Source organism: Octopus sinensis, linkage group LG6 (genome assembly GCF_006345805.1).
Source record: "Octopus sinensis linkage group LG6, ASM634580v1, whole genome shotgun sequence".
NCBI lineage: Eukaryota > Metazoa > Mollusca > Cephalopoda > Octopoda > Octopodidae > Octopus > Octopus sinensis.
The window spans coordinates 13,123,151-13,138,030 of record NC_043002.1 but is presented as its reverse complement, the minus strand read 5'-3'; the positions used below and the strand labels follow the sequence as shown (position 1 = coordinate 13,138,030).

At 38.0% G+C, this 14,880-nt stretch overlaps 1 long non-coding RNA gene across 1 annotated transcript; it reads right to left on the bottom strand.

Annotated features, from left to right (window-relative positions):
• Nucleotides 1-1,098: 1,098 nt before the first annotated feature.
• On the bottom strand, nucleotides 1,099-13,544 carry LOC118763710. Its single transcript, XR_004999464.1, has 3 exons — nucleotides 13,465-13,544; nucleotides 5,168-5,240; nucleotides 1,099-1,216 (listed from the first exon to the last, which is right to left on the bottom strand). It is a non-coding gene; the product is annotated as an uncharacterized LOC118763710 (long non-coding RNA).
• Nucleotides 13,545-14,880: the final 1,336 nt, after the last annotated feature.

Below are 14,880 nucleotides of genomic sequence, written 5' to 3'. Positions count from 1 at the left end.
AGCATACACATACACACACACACACACACACACACACACATATATATATATATATATATACATATATGTATACGTTGGGCTTCTTTCAGTTTCTTATTTCTTTATTGCCCACAAGGGGCTAAACATAGAGGGGACAAACAAGGACAGACAAAGGATTAAATAATTACATCGACCCCAGTGTGTAACTAGTACTTAATTTATCGACCCTGAAAGGATGGAAGGTAAAGTCGACCTCGGCGGAATTTGAACTCAGAACGTAACGGCAGACGAAATACTTATTTCTTTACTACCCACAAGGGGCTAAAAACACAGAGGGAACAAACAATGACAGACATAGGTATTAAGTCGATTACATCGACCCCAGTGCGTAACTAGTACTTAATTTATCGACCCCGAAAGGATGAAAGGCAAAGTCGATCTCGGCGGAATTTGAACTCAGAACGTAATGGTAGACGAAATACGGCTACACATTTTGCCCGGTGTGCTAACGTTTCTGCCAGCTCGTCGCCTTGGGCTTGTTTTAGTTTCTGTCTACCAAATCCACTCACAAGGCTTTGGCCGACCCGAGGCTATAGTAGAGGACACCTGCCCAAGGTGCCACGCAGTGGGATTGAACCCGGAACCATGTGGTTGGTAAGCAAACTACTTACCACACAGCCACTCCTGCATAAAACTTTCCTCATCCCATCTCCTAAATATCTTTAGTTTATTTATAAGTAAACATTAGCTGTTATGGTTTATAATTAATAACAGAAATTGAGGTTTCGTACCAAGGGCACGTGATCAAGACGAGAGCTTTTCATTGACAGAATTTTTACTCCACCTTTTTGCCACATTCTTTATTTGTCCATTTAACGGTGGCTATTGTCTAATTTCCTCCTGAACTTACCGACGCCTTAACTTCTGCACCAAGTTTTCTATTTTCTTTACATTTAAAAAAAAATATTTTCACTCCCACTAAATGTTTGTTTAACAGCTCTTTTTGTTTCTCACACACACACACACACACACACACACACACACACACACACACACTTCTCATGTCCATGTTTCAATCTATAGGTACCAAAAATTATATTTACTTTTTACTTACACGTTTCAATAATTGTTAGACTTTTCCTTTTGCATTGAAGTGTCTTACATTCATACTTTCCTTTATAAATGCCTTTTTGATTATTACAAAAGCAGTGTCCATCATAGTAACATCCTTTACATCCTGCAAAACGATTACAAAGACGAAGTATATTTATCAATAAAAAATAAACAAGCGTAGACTGAATACGAACCCTTTTAGCCAAAGTAGGTTTAAGTTTATGTAAACTGATAGATTCTAGGTGAGTTTACTTCACTCAAATATTAAATTACCGTATTTAATCGTATGTAAACTGCACCCTTAAATTAGCGTTAAACCTTTGTATAAAATGTTCTCCCTTAATAATTGTAGCTTTGCCCCGTGCATAAACTTTGCGTCATCCTCTATTTCTGTGTGTGTGTGTGTGTGTGTGTGTGTGTGTGTGTGTGTGTGTGTGTGTGTATGAGTGTATATATATATATATATATATTGATAAAAATGGTAAGACAAACAAAAGAAAGAAAGAGACTTCGATATTATGTAAATAGAGGAATTTATCTGTAAATACAATATGTGACAATTATTCGGTAGCCATGATAAAGCTCCGAGTTTTCCGATGGCCGGATAACTGAAGAGATGGCGACGTGGGTTTCCACCTCGGCATCTGAGACTCGGAATTTTATCATGGCTACCGAATAATTGTCACGTATTACATTTACAGATATATATTATAGATATAGGGTAAAAAATTATTAATTTAATGGAAAAAATAAACATTATCGGTAAAAACTTATACAAAAAGATTTTTTCATAATTATAAATATAATTAAGGGTTTAGCAAAAAGTTGCTTCAGCACATACCGAAAATTTAGAAATAGCAGTCAAAAACTTCTAATTATTTTAACTAAAGTATAACTCCACTCTCTGTGGAGTTATATTGTAGTTAAAAAAATTAGCGGTTTTTGACTGCTATTTCTAAATTTTCGGTATGTGGTGAAGCAACGTTTTGCTAAACCCTTAATTATATATATATATATATATATATTGAGACGAATGAGTAGATAAACGAAAGAAGGGCACTCAATACATTTGTTAAGAGTTACATTTATGGATCAAAACAGTTTGATTCAAACTCCTTGGTACTCTGAAGTTCAAGCGTGATACTAATTTTCAGATATTGGCAGTTGAATTCCTATAACCGAAGACTAGCATCACGCTTGAAACTCAGAGTACCAAGGATTTTGAATATATATATATATGTATGGGTCAAAAGAGTTTGATATATATATATGTGTGTGTGTGTGTGTGTGTGTGTGTGTGTGTGTGTGTGTGTGTGTGTGTGTGTGTGTAGAGGCATCATGATCGTAAGATTGTGGTTTCGATTCCTGGACCGGGCGTCGCGTTCTGTTCTTGAGCAAAACACTTCATTTCACGTTGCTCCAATCCCCTCAGCTGGCAAAAATGAGTAACGCTGAGATGGACTGGCGTCCCGTCCAGCTGGGGAACACATACGCCATTGAAACCGGGAAACCGGACCCATGAGCCTGGCTACGCTTTAAAAGGGCGCATTTATTTTTTATTATATATATATATATATATATATATATATATATATATATATATATATATATATATGTGTGTGTGTGTGTTGTGTGTGTGTGTGTGTGTATGTATATATGTATGTATGTATGTATGTATGTATGTATATATATGTATTTGTGCATAAGTTGCCCTTCATTAATGTTTCTTTTTCCGTTAAAATGAAGTACAAATTAGTTGAACTTATTCATGAGTAAATACGATCAAGCTTGCGAAATGGGAGTAAATAGTTTAATGGGACGAATGCAGAGAACATTTTGGAAGGATAAAATGTTTAACAGATATGAGAAAAAAATTCCTTTTACGAAATCAGAGAATTTAGGTATTGGAAAAGGTTAAGAGAAAAAAAATGAAGATGGAATGACAGAGAACCAGGATGCTTAGTATCCATAGACAAAAAGAATTAAGGCATTGATTCGTGGGCCAATGTTTTATTAATACTTTTTACTATGGGCACAAAACCTGATATTTAAGGGAGAAGATGAGCTGATTATATCGACACCACTGCTCAACTGGTAGTTATTTTATCGACTCCTAAAAGGACGAAATGCAATGCTTTATAATGGATTTAAATTTCGACAAATGACCAGCAATTTTTAAGGGCAGCGGGAGGGAAGTCAATTACTTGGCTGGTACGTCTTTCATCGGCCCCCTGATGAAGGAAAGAGAAAGATAACCTCAGTGGTATCCGATCACAGAAATCAGAGACGGACGAAATGCAGCGAACGGTGCTACCAACTCCCCGCCTTAGGCATTTTTAAAAATGTTTATTTGTTTCAAGAAAGAATACTAAAAAAAAGGGCCACTGTGAAACTCATGTAACTGCGTCCTTATTTGTAGTTGAGGAAGAGCTTTCGAGTACATATAACCTCGTTTTGTTACAAATTCATTCATCACTGATCCGAGATAACACGGTAGTTCAGTTGTGAACCATGTTATGTTTACTGCGGATTGATCTATGATAGCACGAGTCGACGATTAGTCAAAGATTCTGCTTGTACCACAAAAGCGTGCTCCAGCGTCCAACGCACAAAGCTCAGGTAGTTGGAATGCACTGGCTACCGCTTGTGCTTATGCGACCGTACTGAGTCGCTGTGTATATTTTTTATATGGATTTAAGTACTCAAGTTCATCAATGTGGCGTCAGTGAAAACAAAAAATGCGAAGGCGCCGTATCGTAACAAACAGCACAGACGAGAGTACTCGAAGAAAAATCAGAGATGATCAAGAAAATATGTAATGGTGGAAGCTTCGCAGCCGTAGGCTGCGAGTTTGGCGTCAACGAATCTACCTTTCGTTCCATTTGCCAAGAAAAATGATAATTCACCCAGCATTGATTCATTTTTCAGTGCCTTTTTAACCACATTTCCGTGATAAACGAGAATAGAAGTATTAGATTATTTCTTTCTATGTGAATCCTGGACACCTGAATAGCATTTAACGCAGGTGATCAATATTATGTTCGAAAGTAAGGCGGCGAGCTGGTAGAGCCGTTACCACATCGGGGTAAATGCTTATTGGCGTTTCGTCCGTCTTAATGTTCCATCAAGGTTGACTTTGCCTTTCATCGTTTCGGGGTCGAGAAAATAAGTGCCAGTTAAACTTTGTGATCGATATAATCGGTTAACCCCGCTACCCGGAAATTACTGGACTTGTACCAAAATTTGAAACTAATATTTTCGAGAGTAGAGAGTAAGGTTAAGTTTTGTAGTGGAATCATAAAAACCTGATTTATGTTCCTTTCTAATGATTCAGCCAATAAGCCATATTTTAGTCAGCTTGGCCACTTTTAGGAGCCCAGATTTGGGAATTTGTTGAAGAAGGATACTGAGCCCCGAAAACCAATTTAGACAACCATTCATTATAGTATCAGGAAGGTGACAGGAGGGACAAAGATAGAAGGCTTAATCATTAAAATCATCAATCCCTGGACATAACTGTCAGTTGTCCTAGGACCCATTGGTCCGGTTATCAGTTTTCCATGGCGTATAGATGACTGAGATTACAACATTCCAACAGCCGTTGCAGAGTTACTTCTTTACGGCTGAATGGACTGGAGCAACGTGAAATGAAGTGTTTTGCTCAAGAACACGACACACCACCCAGTCCGAGAAGCGAAACTATCATCTTGGGATAGGGAACGCAATACGCTAACCACTAGGCCACACACCTAGGGTTTCGAATGGGCTAAAATTAGGGTCGTGTACAGCTAGAAATATCACTGAAATAAAGAAAAAACAGTTTTTAAAAATATATTGTTATATTTCGGGACGGTCATTTTTTATAAATACATGCACTATTTATTCGTTCTTCACTTCAGCAATATTATTGTTCATATTTTTGTGTCCTTTGTCTTAAATCTGTCATCATACATCCTGTGACCTCTTTAGTGAATCTCCACTCCACGTGTCTCCTCCTGTTCTTTTAGAGTCTATTCTGTCTTTTTTAAAAGATTAAGCTCATAAAACTTCAAAGATTAAAATAGTAAATACTCACCTGCAGCGTCAATGTTATTTGTAACAGCATAAAGGACGAGAAGTGGAAACAAAGCTATCGAATATATATACATCTGTAAAAAAAACAAAAACAAAAAAGAAAAGTATAAAATATGTTTTGTATTATCAATCCTGCCTTTTACAATTTACTTGTTTCAGTCATTTAATTGAGCACCACTTTGATTTTAGTACTAATTTTTAAGGTCTAATAGATATTCTATTGGAAGTCTGTTAGTGGGACACATACACACTTGTTCATACATACATACACACACATATTCATGCGTGTGTATAATGTATATATATATATATATATGTATATATATGTATTCATGTGTGTGTCTGTGTGTGTACGCACCAGCGCTTGGCAACCAGTGATACATTAATGCATACATCTTACAATAGCATCTGTAACAAAACACTTGTCACTAAAGTATATTACAGTCGAATAAAGAAAATTTAGACCTCGGGACTCATTGCATTCAATAAAAAAACAGTGGCCCATAATGGTGTTTGTAATAGCAGCACTCATACCAACATTTGGGCTGCTTGATTGGACGCTTGACGAGATGTGAGCCGTTGATATGAAAACCCGGAAGATATTAACAATCACATAATTTCCACATCAATAGTGACGTAGACCGCCTCTGCTTAAAACCAAAACGAGGCGACAGTGGCTTAACAGTGATCCAGACTGTCTTTGAATGCCGTATCATATTCCTTTGGAAACAGTTATTAACCACTAAGTGTCGAAGTGCATCCCTTGAACCTTAGATACGACTCTACTGCAATGTATCATCAGATGAAAGGATGATCGAATACCAGCAGAAGACCATGGAAGGATATGTTAGAAGAAAGCTCAGAGATGATAGTGGCTGTGTGGTAAGTAGCTTGCTTACGAACCACATGGTTCCGGGTTCAGTTCCACTGCGTGGCACCTTGAGTAAGTGTCTTCTACTATAGCCTTGGGCCGACCAAAGCCTTGTGAGTGGATTTGGTAGACCGAAACTGAAAGATGTCCGTCGTATATATATATATATATATATATATATATATATATATATATGTATGTATGTATGCGTATGTGTGTATGTTTGTGTATCTGTGTTCGTCCCCCCAACATCGCTTAACAACCGATGCTGGTGTGTCTAAGTCCCCGTAACGTAGCGGTTCGGCAAAAAGAGACCGATAGAATAAGTACTAGGCCTACAAAGAATAAGTCCTGGGGTCGATTTGCTCGACTAAAGGCGGTGCCCCAATATTGTCACAGTCAAATGACTGAAACAAGTAAAAGAGTAAAGAGGTAAATCAATCTATCATGGACGAACAACCGGATTAATACCTCCCACCTTGAAAGGTATGCGTTTGCAATCCAGGAACAGGAAATATCAACTAAGTATCTGATTCACAAAAGAGACAGAGATACAGAAACGCAGAAAAATATGACAACCGATGCAGACTTTGTGGAGTTAACACCGAAGATATCACGCACACCATGAGTAGTTTTCCGAAAATGTCATCATGGTATTATCTACCGATGAGACATGACGTTGTAGCTAGGATACTCTGTAATGAAATCTGTCGGAAGGATAATACCAAGTTCAAAGAAATAAGAACCCTCAGTATGGTGAAAGCCATAGCCTCTCATAATAAAAAGGAGTACTGGTGGAATGTCCTAATGAAAACCTCACACCTGACATAAGGATTTGTGCTAGAGAAGAGATACTGTGTACAGATGTGGGAATCATCTGTCCAGCGGATGTTATCATAAAGCTAAAAATCAGCGAAAATGAAAATACTTACACTGAACTACTGAAGAATCTACAGCTATTCTATCCAGATTACAAGTTCGTAACACGCTGGCTAAACATCAATCTTTAGAAGTTAGGCTTCTCAAAACCAGAAAGGAGAAAGCTGATTCGAAGACCACTGATCTAATTAATCACTGGGACTGTAAAAATCTGTAAAACCTTGCAGAAGTTTATCATTTAAGTATATAGGAGCATGTCTAGATATGTAAGTATATGCATGAGAAGACATACATAAAGCAAAATATACAAATAAGCACATATACATACATGGATCCATACATACGTACATGCATACATTCATGCATACAAAAATATCCTGTTGATGATGTTTACATTCCAATGAAGGAGCCTTAGATCTAGGTTAGAAACCGGCTCTTTCTCTATTGTCAAGAAATCTTGAAATAAAACTGAATAATGACATATATACATATATACAGACACACACGCGCACACATATACATGTGTGTGTGTATTATGTATATATATATGTACATATATATATATATGTGTGTGCCCATCTTCCTCCTGACCACCGCTTGGCAACTGTTGTTGGTCTGTTTACGTCTCAGTAACTTAGCTGTCTAAGAGACCGATGAAATCAGTATCAGGCTTCAAAATTAAGTTATGGGGTCGATTTTTTCCAACTAAAATTCTTCAAGGGAGTGTCCCGACATAGCTGCAGTCTAATGACTGAAACAAGTAAAAGTCGTATATATCGGGCTTCCACACAGTTTCCTTCAACCAAATTCACACACAAGTTACTGACCAGTCGAAGTCTATAGAAGAAGTCACTTGCCTAAGGTGCCAAGCAGTAGGACTGAACCTGAAATCACGTGGTTGCGAGATGATTTTCTTAACCACGCAAAGAAACATACTGTTGAGTAAATTTTACATTTTATCTGTTAAGTTATAAACTTTTGAATATTTAAAATATGTAAATTTTCCGAATATACAGAGACGACCAATTCATTTAATATCATTAGGTATGTATCTCTCATCTTTATTGAAATAAACTTCAGTCAACAGAACAAACAATGTGAATATAATAAACAAACAACATAATCTCGTTCAGATATAGAGAACAATTTCAGCTCTAATAATAATGGGTTATAAGAACAGCGAAAAACCAAACAATATTGTGTCTGTTCATTCAAGATGCGTTTTAGCACATTCAGACTTGAATGTGCTGGCCGTTGTATTTCTTCATCGGACAACGCTTGCTCGTCTTAGACCAGCGGTTCACAGCTGGGGTGCATGTTTCCTTTGGGGGTCCACATAAGATTTTGTTGCTAGAATTTATGTGCAATAAACTAATAAACTGGTTATAATCCTATAATACACAGAATGTTTCAACTATTTGTTTGAATACAATTCCTGATGAAATTTACTTATAAAGATATATTAGGATTTTTTAAAACATCGAATGGCTATGAAGGTCCACCATAGGGAAAATCAAGGGGGTCCATAGGTAAAAAGTCGTTGGGAATCACTGCTTTAAACGATGTGTATTTATAACACACTGGTTCACCATGAAGGAAGACTTTGAGTCACCGCGTTGTTTCGACCTTGAGTTTCTCCTCAGTGAAAGTTATTCCATCGAACCGATTAATCTGGCAAGGAGACAAGCTCCTTTTTATAAAAATTAGCAAAATATATAGTTATTGAAGCGCGTTAATGTCTACCAAACTGATAAGAAAGCTAAGTATGTAGAACAGAGAGAATCGAAGCAATAACACGTTTATCTCTTATATAAAATCCGTTCTGTCTGTCTTGTGTGTGTGTCTTCTAGGATCTCGGGCATCCTCCATCCGATTGCGCTCAAATTTGATATGTAGATACCGACGGTATTAGGGCGTGTTTAAGTCTTGAAAAAATTACAAAAATCGATTCAAGGTGAGAATGCGATCGATAAAGCCGTGGGAACGTGCATTTGTAAAATCGTTTTTCTTGGAATAGAAAAAAGTCTATCTTTATTTCTTTTTTTCTGGTGTCTCAAATTTAGGTTAAATCAGTGTTTCTCAAAGGGGAAGCCTATGGGACAGTCGTACAAGTTGTTTTGAGAAAATTTGGTTTAAATGTTTGACGACTCAGCACCGTCCATTGGACGGTGGGGGGGGGGGCGTTTTGCTCGTTATAAATAAGTTGTGGCAGATTCGAACGTAATATAGCTACCACGCTGGATTGTATAATACGAGCTCCTGTTTATAGAAATCAGCGAACAAAATTATTTGCTGATGCCTGTTGAAATCTGCCAAACAAATAATTCATGGTACACGCAGAACAGCGAGAATCCAAGCCATAATGCATTCTCTGAGACTCTCATAAGATTCTACCAATTTACTATAAATCCAGTAACAAATCCATTATATTCCATCTTCGCCGGAAACAGTATACACTTCTGCACAAGTACCGCATATAATTCCCTTAGATTTATACATTTTAGGCGCTCCCTTACCCATATCTACTCTATATTCCTTTCCTAAGGCAACGTTGTCTAAAAGAAAATTCTGAAATCTTTTCGATAATGTACTTATTCATTCTTAATACATTCCATCCCGACAGATTTTACTGTGAATATGTTAAGTACTGTTGTATTTCGCCTTCGGAGAAAACTGTCTTCTTTCACACTGTGCATGTGTTGTCAATGCACTCAATTCATTGATGTAAGGAGACATTGAGACACCTGCGTTTCTACCTGGTTGCGTCTCTTCAGTCAAAGTTATTCCTGGATCAATGGAGCTACACAAGAGTGATGGCTCTTGTAAATAGAATTTAGCCAACAAATTAATTGCTATTGCATGGTGATGTCAGCCAATTATGATATGCATACTGATTTGGGAAGATATATTTAACGGAAAGGACACACCAAGGTAAAAAAATCGGTGTCTCAAGATCTGCTTATTTCAAGGAATTGTGTGTGTTGTCAGCATTTATCGCCTAAAAGGAAAAGATATTTTCAGAAGGCAAAATACAAAAGCAATTGACACGTTCCCGTTCAAATCTACAAAACTACCGGAACGTATTTAGTACTAATATCTTTATCTTTAATCTATGTCTTTTAATTGTTTCGCTCATTGGAGTGCGGCCATACTGGGGCTCTGCCTTGAACGGGTTTTAGTCGAGCAAATCGATCCCAGTACTTATTTTGTAAGTCTGATAATACTCTGCAAGCCAGCACCGATTGTCAAATGGTAGAAGAGACAAACGTAGACACAAAGGCAGACAAACAGACAGACACACACAAGCATCCACGCATACACTTACAAACACACACACATGCACCCACGCACACACTTACAAACACACACACATACACACACATATATATAAGATGGGCTTTCTTACAGTTTCCGTCAACCAAATTCACTCACAAAGCATTGGCCTCCCGGGCTGTAGTAAAAGATACTTTCCCAAGACACCGAACAATAGGATTGAACCTGAAATCATGCGGTTGCAAAAGAAGCTTTTTAACCCGCGTCTATAAGTAATCATCGGTTTGACTAACGATGTTCTACATGTACACGATAATTAATTATGATTCCCTTTCGTCAGGTCAATTCATGCACTATGGTTGAGACTTTGCTACATTATTGCAAAAAAGAGTTGGATACGCAAAACCTTTATCTGACTAACCTAACACCATTCAATAATCTAAATCATACAGACGAACCCATTTACATAGAACACGCTTTAAATGCTTGGTAACGTACTTTAATATAGTGACCCACCCGATCCATTTTGATAAGACGATATTATGATTGTAATATGAAGTGCAGTCATTATTTCAAGTTACCTAATTGGCAATTAATTCTCACAAAGAACAACTTTTGCAAGATGACATTTTAAATCTTTTGCTGCGGACAAACTAGGGCACTGCCTTGAAGAATTTTAGTCAAGCGAATCGACTTCAGGATTTATTTTTTTCAAGTCTGGTACTTATTCGATCAGTTTCTTTGATGAACCGTTAAGTTACAGAGACGTAAACACACTAGCACCGGTTATCAATCGGTGGTGGAGTACAAACACAAAGACACACATGTACATACATACACACATACATATATACGACGGGCTTCTTTCAGTTTCCTTCTACCAAATCCACTCGCAAGGCTTTGATTGGTCCCAACCTATTGTATAAGATACTTGCCTAAGGTGTCACGCAGGCAGACTGAACCCGGAACTATATGGTTGCGAAGCAAAATTCTTACTTTACAGCCTCGCCTGCATAATTTTAATTGATTAAAACTTATTTTCAGATCACCACATTAATTACTGTGGAGACGCGATGGCCCAGTGGTTAGGGCAGCGGACTTGTGGTCGGAGGATTGCGGATTCGATTCCCAGACTGGGCTTTGTGTGTGTTTGTTGAGTGAAAACACCTAAAAGCTCCACGAGGCTCCGGCAGGGGGTGGTGGCGACCCCTGTTGTACTCTTTCGCCACAACTTTCTCTCACTCTATCTTCCTGTTTCTTGAGTAACGCTGCGATGGACTGGCGCCCCGTCCATCTGGAGGAGCATGTACGCCACAGAAACCGGGAAACCGGGCCCATGAGCCTGGCTAGGCTTGAAAAGGGCGACGTTTAACATTAATTACTATATGATTGTCATTATTTAAAATCGTCTAACCAAGGAATACTTTTCACACAAAGTTATGTCTATCGTCTGAAAGTGTAACGAAACTCTCCATATGTAATGCTTTGTCACCGAAACGATCAAAGATCAAGCTCTCCACCTCTTGTATCTATATTCGATTTTCTATCTATTATGTTTCAGATAAATTCAATCGTTTTTATTTCCCCGCTTACTTTAATCGTTTCCGGTGATATTTGTATTTACACGAAAAATATTTTTATCGCAGCGTTTTATGGTTGATATTTTTTGTAGTTCTATATTTTTTCTATAACTTTTGTTTATCGATTTTTGAAATTTAAATAAATTTCAAAATTGTTGACGAAAAATACAGATTAAAAGTAAATGGGTAAAACGGACTAATTTATCTGACAACCGAATATTTAAATCACGGAGTTCTATAGTTTTTTTTCTTTCTTCAGAATAATTGTTATGAAAGATAATAGATTCCTTCTTATTCTTAATAAGAAGGAATCTATTATCTAGACTCGAAATATTTTAATTATGACTATATTAAGTATATTATTTTATATTTAGCAGTATGCAGTTAGTTTTCTATTTCTTTTCAAAAATTTTGTCGAAGGCAATATTTCACATAATATCAGACGATATATACATACATGTGGAGGCGCAATGGCCTAGTGGTTAGGACAGTGAACTCGCGGTCGTAGGATCGCGGTTTCGATTCCCAGACCGGGCGTTGTGAGTGTTTATTGTGCGAAAACACCTAAAGCTCCACGAGGCTCCGGCAGGGGGTGGTGGCGACCCCTGTTGTACTCTTTCACCACTCTTTCTCTCACTCTTTCTTCTGCTGGCCTGCTCGTTTAGCCAGCGGGGTGGCGTCATTCGAAGGCTAAAACAATGCGAACGAATTGTGACCAGCGATGTGTAACAACATCTGATGGTCAGGTCGATCACGTGATCACGTGATATACATACATACATGCACGCGTACTTACACACATACACATGCGTGCGCACACACACTCAGACACACACATGCACGTACACACTAAACAAATTTTGCATTATTCACTATTTGAAAGCAAAATCATGATAAAAGAAAAATCCAGAACATTTACATCATAACGGTTTCAAATTTTGGTACAAGGCCAGGAATTTTGAGGAGAAAGGAAGTCGATGGAAACGACTCTAATGCTTAACTGATACTTATTTTATCGACCACGAAAGGGTGAAAGGTAAACTCGACTACGGAAGAATTTGAGCCTAGAAAGTAAAGCCGGGGAAATGCCGCCAAGCCGTTTGTCCGACGCGGTAACGAATCTATCAGATCACTGTCTTAATTATATTCCTATTTGAGCTTAATAGCCTGAAATTTAGGGGATGGGGCAGTCGATTACATCGAACCCCAGTGCCTGACTGGTACTTTATTTTATCGATCCCTTGGCGAAATTTGAACTTAGAACGTAAAGACGCTAAGTATTTTATCCGAGACACTACCGATTTTGCCCAGCACGCCACAAAAAGCAATTGTAGGTTGTATATTGACTTCAAATTTTGGCACAATGCCAGAAATTCCAGGGAAACGGTTGGGTAAGTCGTTTGCATCGATCTCAGCTCTAAGATAGTACTTATTTTATCGACCCCCGAAATCATGAAAGGCAAAGTGGAACTCGGTGGAATTTGAACTCAGGACATAAAAGACGGACGAAATGCCGATAAGCATTTTGCCCAGGAGCGGTAACGATCCTGCTCAGAAGATTAAAAAAAACATACGTGGTATATTAAGAACAATGTCTTAACATTTATTTAACGCTGTAATATCTTGAAATTACAGCGTTAAAAAAGATTAATCAAGCTTAAACACATTAGTATAGCAGGTTATATTTTCACTTACCGTATGGAGTTGAAGGTGTCTACTTTAAAGAAAATAGAGGCAAAGAGTAACATCTGTCATTTTCAGTTAAAACCCACAGGACAATTAGATGTTGTTGGCAACAGCTGTTAGCATTCACAGTTGCATCATACTATTCACAGCTGCCTCATACTGTTCGTTCTCCGTTTTGTAAGTGAATCATAAAGTATTACAAGATAGGCTGAAATTTATTTATTTATTTCTGCGTTTGAAGCACTGAATTATTTCAAACAAGAGCACCCAGAGAACATAAACCTCCGCCAAGACAACATCAACATTCTCTCAACGATTAGCCGGAGATGAATTTTAAAATGAGGATATCTGAAATAAACTCGACTGCTCTCACAAACGAGAATACTAAAAATGAACCCGACTGCTCTCAAACATTAGGTAAAAAACAGGAAAAACAATCCAGAATTCTTGTCCGGTACCGGATCGATCCCAAAATCTAATCAGTTCCTGCCAGTCACAAGGCCACACATCCCTGAAAGTTTCAACCGAATCCATCCTGTGGTTCTTGAGATATCTTGTCCACGGTCAAACAAACAAACAAACGCGACTGAAACAATACCTCCGTCTAAGCGAAGGCGGAGATAACATAAGGTAGTCAGAAATTATGATTTGTTGATTTTCTATCTTTTACTTCTTTCAGTTATTGCACTGTGGCCATGCTGGGGCACCACTTTAGACGGCCTTTAGTCAAACAAATCAATATTTAACATTTCTATTTTTTTAAAGTCTTCTACTTGTCCTAGTGGTTATTTTTTGCCGAACCACTAAGTTACGAGGACATAAACAAACCAGCACCAGTTTTCAAGCGATGAGGGGCAGACAAACAGACACAACTACACGTGTGCACACATAAACACACACATGTACACATACACACGCACACATACATACGATGGGGTCCACACTGGCAAGACATTGGTTGGCCAGGGTCTATAGTAGAAGACAACTCCCCATGGTGCCGTACAGTAGGATTGAACCTGAAACCTCATGTTTGCAAAACGATCTTCTCAATCACGCCCAACAGTTGCTTCATGTTCTTATAAAATATATGCTTTTACTTTTGAGGAATTTCTTTAGTCAAGTGAAGCAGTGGGATTGTTTGGGAAAGGTTAAATGACTTTTCTGGATACAGCTGTTAACTCGATTTACCTGGATTTACCTGGATGTGAACAGCAGTGAAAGCAGTGCTCCCAGGCTAGGGCCAGTTTATATTCCAACCGGTACAGGGCGGTCTAACCTCTTCACGAATCTAGAAACCGAAGCCTCAAACCAAAGGAAATACACCAACGACAAGTGTCGATACGTTGAGGGAGAAGATGATTGCTCTTCTCTAGTAGAGCGATACCAACGCAAACAATTTTATAAACCAAACTCTGCCCTCATCTT